The 9650-nt window shown below is 45.7% G+C and overlaps 1 long non-coding RNA gene across 1 annotated transcript; it reads right to left on the bottom strand.

Annotated features, from left to right (window-relative positions):
* Nucleotides 1-3131: 3131 nt before the first annotated feature.
* Nucleotides 3132-5951, bottom strand: LOC120619204 (uncharacterized). Its single transcript, XR_005657404.1, has 2 exons — nucleotides 4970-5951; nucleotides 3132-3940 (listed from the first exon to the last, which is right to left on the bottom strand). It is a non-coding gene; the product is annotated as an uncharacterized LOC120619204 (long non-coding RNA).
* Between the last annotated feature and the right edge of the window lie 3699 nt (nucleotides 5952-9650).

Here is a 9650-nt window from a genome sequence, read left to right as displayed (position 1 = left end):
TTTGGATTTGGCAAAGATTTTAAAAATAAGCATAAAAAAAATCATCTGTAATCATAGATATTTATAACTTGTAACATATATAATAAATCGAATTTCCTAAAAATTAAAAACTATTGTTCTTTAAAAGACACTATTAAGAAAATATAAAGCCAGCCATAGACTGGGAGACAAGATTTGTAAGTTTTACATCCAATAAAGTACTGATATCTAGACTATACAAAGAACTCTTACAACTCAATACAATCTATGTTCATGTACTGAATATATTCACATACAGAAGAAAATATTCATATGCAGAAGAAAACTATGTAATAATATTTATATTAGTCATTTCTACATGTATGGATGATTTTTTAAAATATTTCTCTTTCTTACTTCTGTATTTTCTGTTTTCTAAAGCTAGGATGTACTATTTTTAAAACTAGAACAAAAACAGAAAGACCTCATTAAAAAAATAGTTGCACAACAGCTGTTCCTCATAACAGTATGATTTTTGAGGGTCACCATACAGAGAGATGGGTGTCCAGGTCTCACTGGAGATAAACCAGGAGGGTACTATTTTCAGAACAGCCTCTAGGGACCAAGGGGTCCAGGGCAAGGGATCAAAATAGGAGAGACGTCACTCAAGGTTGCACGCAGTGTTCTGTGGGGTGGGGAACCCAAATTTTAGAGGAACTGAAGCTATAATGAAATAAACGATAAACCAGGTCAAATCTAAAATTCCAAGAACTGAAACAAAGAAGGTGGAATCTGGTACATTCGGTCCTAGAGAAAAGTGTCACTTAAGAGGCCGCTCTAGGTGAACGTGCCCCAAAGACAAACGTGGCTGAATGCTTCCTGCTTCTGTAGCTTGAAATGATGTACTCAGAGGCTGCTGGTGCGCGTCGTCTGAAGAAAGGAAAGGGACTTACTCCCTTGGGACGTGGAAGAAGAAAGACAAAGAAGTGCTTGCTGGCATCTTGCGTTTCTGTCCTACCCCTTGCACTGATTTCGCTTTCTTTCTTTTAGAATAAAGCATTTTGAGGGATTGGACCCGTGAATCAAGCATCCACTGTGTGGAATAATAGATGTGCTAATGCTGTTTTTAGAAGCCATTTAGCTAAGAGTCCATATAAAACTTGGAGCACACGTGGCAGAACTGGTTCCAAGACCCAGGTGACAAATTTCGACTCAGAGGTGATGAAAGGGAAACTCTCTCCACCTCCACCGCACCTCCGAACACAGACCACAGTCTGGTTTTGGCTGGGAGCGCGCACGCTTTGCACAACCTGGTTCTCCAACCAGAACCTTCTTTGCTCCCCCTTCCTCTACTTAATTCCTGCTCGAACTTCAGGCTCAGCCCTACGGTCACAGCCCAGACCTTTCTGAGCAAGCTAAACGCATGCTGATATGCTGGGCCCTGTAGTTTACCTTCACAGAATGCACCTCCCTTGCGATTTACATTTCTTTAGGAAGACTTAAGACAGTCCCCTCAGAAGGTTACAGATTTCATTGTATTCCTGGTGCCTAGTATAGTGCCTAGAATACAGAACGCTTGCAACAATAACAACAGAAGGTTTTTCCACAGGTGAGTGAAGATAGAGAAGAAACACTGTGCTTTACCGGTCGTGCAGGAATGAAAGTGCCTGGGAGCAGAGATGGTGGCAGATGACCACCCTCAGGTAGCTGACAGGCAGCAGCGGACAAGGCGCTCCTAAGGAAAGGAGGAGGACAGAGCACTAGAGGCATCCTAGAGTCCAGAGAAAAATGACCAAGTCACAGAAAGTGCGTCCAAACAGCGGGTCACCCCACTGCATTAACAGGACCTAAGATCTCTGTTGGCAAAGCTGGTCCTGTAAATCAAATGACTCTTCCCCGTAGTGTGAAATGAAAATGTAGACTCATCATCGAGTGGATTCTGCTGTCTTCTTACTAGTCTCTGTCCTCACCCCCTTTTCACCCAGTGTCCCCATACTTTCCTGTCCTTACTCAGAATGCTGTTTTATGGCATCGCATTCTGTCAAATGAAGGGATGGCATTTCTCAGGATCTTTGCACTGTAGAGTGGGAGGTTCCGAGAACCAATCCCAGGAGTCCCCTGAGGTGGTCAGATCCAAGAATACTTGCCAATTAGCTCTCATTGCCAACTTGCTTATCCTACTGGAGACCAGCCCCTTACACATAGATGTTTGTGTTGGATCGATTTTATAGGGACTGTTTCTGAAATCTTATCTTGTTGGTTTGGGTTCTTAGAAGAGAGGGAAAAAAGAAAAAAATAGGAAAAGGAAGAGAAGAAAATAGATAAATCAGCTAAATCATGCTTTGCCTTGGTGAATCTCTAAGTGAACCACTAAGGCAGGAAGCGATTGTAATGAGGATGATGATAATTACGATGAGGAAGAGGAAGATGAGGGGCAGGAGATGGACGACAAGAGGTATCGATCTAAAAACAGCATCGCACCCGTGGTGCTATCGCTAGGCTGCCTACCAGGTCCTGTAGGCAAAGCCTTCGTCCAACACTGAGTGGAGTTATTATCATGACAAATCTCAGACGAAAGTCTTGAAACTCTCCTGCTTGAAAAAAACCGCTACAGGGTCAGCTGCTTCGCCATTTCTGGGCTAGATCCACACCTGCCTGATGCTCCTGCCATTCTACGGCCTAGAACCCAATCTTGCTCAAAGAATGCTCCAAGGATGACTTCTACATCGCTCCCTTCTATAACTGGAAGGTGAACTTTTGGAGAATCACCTGTAAGATTCAAGTCATTTAGACTAGCATATGAGTGTCTACTACCCAGAAATAGATTAAAACTGAAGCCAAAGTTCCTGATAACTGTGGGTGTTTTCGTCCTGTTGTAAATTAAGCTTAAACCTAGATTTAGCAAACCTGGTCTTTGGATACCTTTTAATCTTTCCACTCAAAATTTAAAATTCAACCTGGTTGAAGCAGCCTAACTAGCTTAAGTAATACTTTCTTCTTCACACTCTCTGAGGTTTAAAACCATGTGGACAAATGACAGATGTTGACAGAAATATGGGAAAAGCCCACAGAGACGATAGATCCACATCATAATTCACGTCAGTCCTGGACTCTAAAACAACTCCCTTGGAAGGAAACAGCTTTTCAGAATGCAGAAAATTGGCTATGTACCCTCCAAATTAATGTTGTTTTTATTGACTTGAACATGGGAGTCAGAAAACGAAAATTAAAAAAGCAACGACCCAAATTTTTATCTCTGGGGGTCTATGTTGTATCAGCTTTAGGTACTCTGCCTCATGTATCAGTGGAGAAAAACAGCCATTAGAGTGAGAAATGAAAACGCATTCAAACAAGAAAACATCTCTTTGCAAGCAATCTCTACTTGGTAGAAGCCACGACATTTTCAGCAGAGACAAGGGTGATTTTTTAATTCTCTCGTTCCTTTGGGGCATTAAAGACACATATTAAGCAGTGCGCTGTCAATCAGTCACGAAAAGCTTAACGGATGATGATATTCATGACAAGAACATGATCTATAGCCACATCTTAAAACCATAGACTAATTTTTAATTCTCCAAACGTTTCATAGCATAAAGAGCTTTCTGGGAAACAAGAGAAGAGTCAACATCTTCGAAAGAAGAGAGGACTGTGTGTCGGTTTCCAGCTCCCGGTTTCATCCAAGCCGAATGGTTGCACACAAATCTGTATTTGTGAGACACCCTCATCTACCAGTTAATCAAAGCCCTGGAAATTCAAGGAAACCTGTGTTTATGGAAATCTGGCATTTCTGTAAAGTTTTGAATGAGGGCTAAATAGAGCAGTTCATCTCATTTTGAAACTAATGATTCCTGCCAAGTAGTTTTCCAAAGCTGGGTCTTCTGGCTCAGTCAGCATTTAGGAATTCATTTATGAGTTGGGTTAGTCGAAGACTCTGGAATTCAAATTTATGTCTGCAACCCACGAGTTTGCTCCTGATAGGTCTCTGAAAAGAGATTGTAATCAATTTACCAAACCCAGACTTCAGGAAATTTTCATATCCCGAAAAGAAGTTCTGGTCTGGAGCTTTGTCTACTTTCTGCATCAGCTCCCCACCCGCCCCAGACTCCATGCTAAGAGCTGAGTCTCCTGTGTGTCTAATTGTCATTGACACTGTTCCCACAGCTCATCCCTCCATGCAAAGCCATCGGACTGGGGGTGCTGGAATTCGCCTCCCTTAGCAGACTTGCCAGTGGTTTATAAAAGAGCAGAATATTTGTGTGGTTTGTCACCTCGGACAGTTTCTGTGCTGTCCGTCTGTTTCTTGATGGAAGCAGCAAAAGCTCCCATAATTATTTATTCAATTTGTTTTTAAGATTTATATGCCCAGAAATGTTCCAGGAAATTAGAATATGGGTTTGGGGTGTGTGCATATGTGTGTGTGCCCCAAGACTAAGGGACACTTTGGTTGCTCTTGGGGCCAGGAGCAGGCATGGAGTAGCCCTTGAAGGGAACCATATATTTGCTGCTTTTTGAAAATTTTTCTTTGAAGAAGTCATCAAATAAATTAGCAAAGCTGGAAATATGCCTCTAGTTTGTGTTGGCTTTGGGTTTTAGGGAGTTACTTAATAAACAAAAGTCAATGAATCGAAACAGTAACAAAGTAATTTCAATGATTAATCAAGTGTTAAAACTAGTTTAAGCTCTCCTGTTTTACAAACTCTCTATCACCCTGACTAAACTAATAGAGGAATAAGACACACATCTGGAAATCTCATCTGAAATATTAGATTGGGAATCTAAAATTCGGCCAAATAGTGTGGCTTGTAGGGATATCCTGTCGGATAATAAATTGCATTAATCTTACTTAAATTTTCCATATAAATCATGTCCTGAGGTCGTATTACTCTGAGGAAACTATGCCTTACTTTAAACGCATTGTGCTACTGAAAACGGTATTAAAAGACGAGGGGGAAATAATGTTTCTTGTTTTTTTCTCTCCCGACTAGCTTTTCCAACATGAAAAAACACCTACGTGGGATCTTCTTTCTGGCTCTTCTGGAAGGAGCCACGCCCGCTGACGTCAACACGGGCTCTTTACCGTCCCCAGCAGGAAGCAGTGCCGGTGACAGGCGCCTCTCAGGAACTTGATTCCGCTTCTTTCCCACCTGTGACCTCTGAGCCATGGTAGCGTATAGTAAACGCTCTGGTTTCTGTCTGGGGGTGTTGGGTGGGGGCAGATACCATTTTCTTCGCCCCTATTTGACTTTCCTACATGCAGAACTGCAACCAGCATCTGTCCTGAGGATTCCACTGTAGCCGCCTTCTTGCTGCCATTTGTTAATATAAAACATTTACGTCCGCTGAAATATTTCAATCCATTTTTTTTTTTTTTTTGTCAGAAGGAGAAAAACATACCATGCGGCTTTCGCAGAGCTGCAACATGAGATCCTGCCGGCGGTGACAGCCCCGCCAGCTCTGTGCCTCTGTCCGTGGCCTACCACGCACTGTAAATACTAAGTGAACTGAAAGGTGTTGGAAGAATGTTGAACCCACACCCTCTCGGGAATGCTGAGTCATGGCTGCAGGGTCAGAGCATCTGCTCTGTCAGCGTTCCCGGTGACAGGGGATCCTGGAGACGAAGCCCTGCACTAGGGGACCAGCCGAGCGGAGAAAGAGACAGAGAGGCATCTCCGGAACGATGGGCCAGCAAGAGCTCAGCGCTCAGCGGCCAGCACCCTCCCGGGCAGGCGCCACCATCATCGCCCGCAGACGAGGGGCAGAACGCAGGGGTCCCTCATCTGCCCGCGGTGACAGGCCTTCCAGCAGTGAACGGAGCCAGGACCAGAGTGGAGCCTCCGCTCCTCTGAAGCTCAAGCTGCCGGCTGGCGGGACGAAGACAAGTCACAGCCAGTCTCCTTTCGGAGTGGATGCCAGCGAGGTCCCTCAAACGCGGCCTGTCACTCCCGAGGGTCGTTACGGGCGGCACATGGAGGCAGCCGGCAAAGCCGAAAGCCTCCCAGTCACCCCAGACCGCTTCCTGTCTCTGCCCCTCCCTGTTCTCGCCATTCCAGCACCTTCAGAATTTTAGGTTTAAAAAAAAAAGGCTTTCAGCGCCCACCGCTCCTGCCCACTGGTCCCGGCAGCACCCCGGCCAGCCCTGAGAGCACCTGCTCCGATCGCCTCTGGCCCGCAGGCGCCCTCGCCCGCGCCCGGCCCTTCCTCGCGACCCGCCCCCTGGTGCCCAGCTTCCCACCCCTCTGAGGGTCTCCTGCCCCAGGTGTCTCTTCCCCGACTCCCCCACCTCAGCTCAAACTTGACGATCCAGAGGATCAGACGCGGGGGAGCAGCCTCAGCAAATACCACGTGGTGTCAGGTATGACACCTTCCACCTGTAAGAAGCTTGCCGGCTCCTGCTCCACTGCCCCCCACCCCACACACGGGCCTCCTTTTCAGAATGAATCACCTGTGCTCCCCACATCACCTTCCCCCGACTCTTCTCAGGGTCAGACTGGACCCTCGTCTCTGAGCTTCCGTAAGGCCCCGGGCCTGCCTCTAACCCAGCACTTATCACGGCTTAGTGAAATCATCCATTTACAGCTTATCTCTGACGAGACCGAGGTCCCCAAAGGCAGGGCCACTCCTTACTCGCCTCTGTCTTCCAACACCTAACCCAGTGCCTCGTCCCTAACGAAGGCCCCGTAACAAACGTCTATGGCACAGAGCCCAGATTCTGCTTCTCGTTTTAGTGTCTTACCTAAAACTCTTCGGTGATTCAGACAGAGCACAGTCTTTTGTTTTTTCCCGAGGGAATTTTAGCTGATCTGCTTATCTAACGGTTTCATTTCCCTTCCATTTCCCACGACTCAGTCGCTCCTTCGCCCTTCTCCCCCCACGTGACCCACCCCCGGCACACGAGAACGTTCTCCGTGTACTACAATCTCTAACCCTTCCATTCTCTCCCTCAGAGATTTTCCCATTCACCTCGCCTAACGCCACCCACCCTGGAGCTCAGCTCCGTTGGCTTCTGTGCTTGTTCGGGGGGCTCCCGCCCTTTGAGAGGTCCGGCGTCGCCAGTGGCTCGTCCAGTTTTGTGGGCTCGTGTGCTCCGTGAAGGCAGAGACCTCGGTTCAGCTGAGTTTTCTCCGGGAGACACCGGCTCGCCCCACAAGTGACTAGGGCTGGCTCCAGAAAACACTGTACTGTTTTCAGTTGCTGAGAACTCCTGGGTCTAGGGAGGCAAAGCTGTGTTAGTTGGGAATAGTTTAAAGGAGAAATGTCACAGGCCACCAACATGGAAGGAGCAGGCGGCTTGGCTGTCACAGGGCCCTGCCTGTAGAGGGTTACTCAGAGCCTGCCATCCACGACTCTGCTTCTGCGAGCTACGCGCACGGCATTCTTTGAGGTTAGAGGTTCCCAGTGAAATGAATAATGGCATAGTTTATGGTAAAGGGTGGACTGAGAGAGAATGGTGTCATGATTGCTGTAAGGATCCACAAAAGCTGTTTATTATCATACACGGACACAGCCACAAGCACATAACTCGGAGCTAATAAACTCATTTATTTCCACATAAAGTTACACAATCTTGTGCAACCCGGCAGAGGGCTGAGAAGTGTCAGCAAGGCAGACCGAAACTATGTGTCAACAAAACCAATCCGTTTCGCCAGCTTTGGCGAACCACTGTTGCGAGCATCGGGCTTTTTTTGTTTTTTTTGTTTTTTTTTTTCCCTCCATAGAAGAAAATGGCTACACACAACCTTAAAGAGAAAGAACGGATGCTCACAACCACACAGACAACACAAACATAATAAGCTGAGGTAATTTTCAGGGGGAAACTGGTAGGTTGAGAAGCGGAAGAGAGGGAGCCATTGTGTTGCCTGAGGTACCCAGGCCATCGCTGTGTCTGTTACAAATAAATAAATAAACAAGCAAATGAACAAACAAATAAATAACTAGAAAAAGAAAAAATCAAAAAAAAATTTAAAGAAAAAGGGAGACCGTTGCTCACATATTGTGAAACCTTTTTCTTTTTTAAAGAAATCTACAGTCGCTTTAATGCGCTACACACATTTGTTGTGGGCTTATTACACACCAGACCCTGTGTCAGGCACATAAAAACCAATAGGGCTGAACTCACAGACCAATGGGAGACACAAACATAGGCGCAGATCATGATACGAGATGACTGGTTATGACAGAGATATGGCATTGGGAATGATAAGCTTAGAAAACAAAGTATTTCCAGTTGGCCTCTGGCAAACTTTCTACTAGAGTCACAGCCTGTCTTCCTCATTTGTTTTTCTTACAATAGCCCTTGTAGATCTTGAAAGTAAATACCTGAAATTATTTGAGGGGAAATGTGTGTGTGTGTGTGTGTGTGTGTGTGTGTGTGATGTGTGTGTGTGTGTGTGCGCGTGTGTGTGTGTCAAATAATCGTTGCCATGACTCAAAGAGAAGAAACAGGGTCATTCGGAGGAAAGAGGCCGCGAACTAAAGCCAGAGAAGTTTGGAGAACGAGAACACCCTAGAGGCTATCGTCTCGCTTGCGGGAATGAGAATTCAAGAATCCACACGGAGAGCGCTGTGTCAGACTTGACTGGAGCAAGGTCTGCGACAGGAAATAAAAGGAGCCTCTCAACTGGATCCTCTCCCTTCTCCACAGTTAACTGTATTTTTCCTTTTCGATTCACTCGTGACCCTTGTAATAGCCTAGGGGTCTTAGGGCTGCCCATGAGGAAAATGTTGCACATCCTTTCAATGTTCAAGCTTCATTGGGAGGGACTGAAGGGGGTCAAGACCAGAAGGTGTAACAATCAGTGTGAAATGGACGTGAGAACCAGGAAAGACTATGGCCGATTAAAGCTGAGGGAGGAGGGGAGGTTGGACACCCCAAAGGGAGTGAACAGCATGGAGACCAAAATTAGCAAAGTTCGGAAGACTTTAGAAAGTTGGAATGGAGTCCACTAAAAGCTGACTTCCTGTTAGGCACAAGTGGAAGTTGCAGTTGCTAAATCAGATGAGGGCAGATTAAGAAGAATCTAGAAACCAGACAAAGGGATTTGGGCCGGTAGGTCTTCTTTGTCCGCAGTTTTGATAATAACCAGTCCACAGAACGGATCGGACTGGCTGAAGAGATGATCGAATCTGGACATTTATATTTTTGAAACCCAGGTTCTGTTCAGATCCAGTATTTCCCACTATCGGCCTAAGGAAAAACATATATTCCTATTAAATATTTTTCTATAAATGTGAAAGAAGATATCCAAGACCCAAGAAGAGACTCTTCGAGGTGCAAACATGATATCCCCAATGTTTCTACTTCTTTCAGACACCTAAAGGACTGTATTTGAATACTTTGTGAGCCAGGTGTTTTTAGGATTCTCTGTCACTGGCTGCAACTTTTTTCTCCCCAGATTGTCAGCCACACTCTTTAATTGTTTGCATTTCATTGGTGTCGTATTCAGAACGGTGCCGTATCAGAGCCACGTGGAGAGAATCTAGGAAGCTGTATTCTTTTCTGCTCCCAGCTCTGCCACCGAATGGCCACGTTGCATAGAAAAGCGCCATCTCACTGACTGGGCTCCTTTGCAAAGCCGAAGGGTTAAGCTAGCGATAGTTCTGTCTCTTCCAGACCTAAAATTCCATCATAAACGGTGCCACAGAAGATTGAACTAAATCTTCCTGGTCCCAGATTATATTGCAGAGGTTAGATT

Source organism: Pteropus medius, unplaced genomic scaffold (assembly GCF_902729225.1).
Source record: "Pteropus medius unplaced genomic scaffold, Ma_sr-lr_union100, whole genome shotgun sequence".
Classification (NCBI taxonomy): Eukaryota; Metazoa; Chordata; class Mammalia; order Chiroptera; family Pteropodidae; genus Pteropus; species Pteropus medius.
Note: the sequence above shows the minus strand (reverse complement) of the source record. Positions and strands in the feature narration are given on the sequence as shown.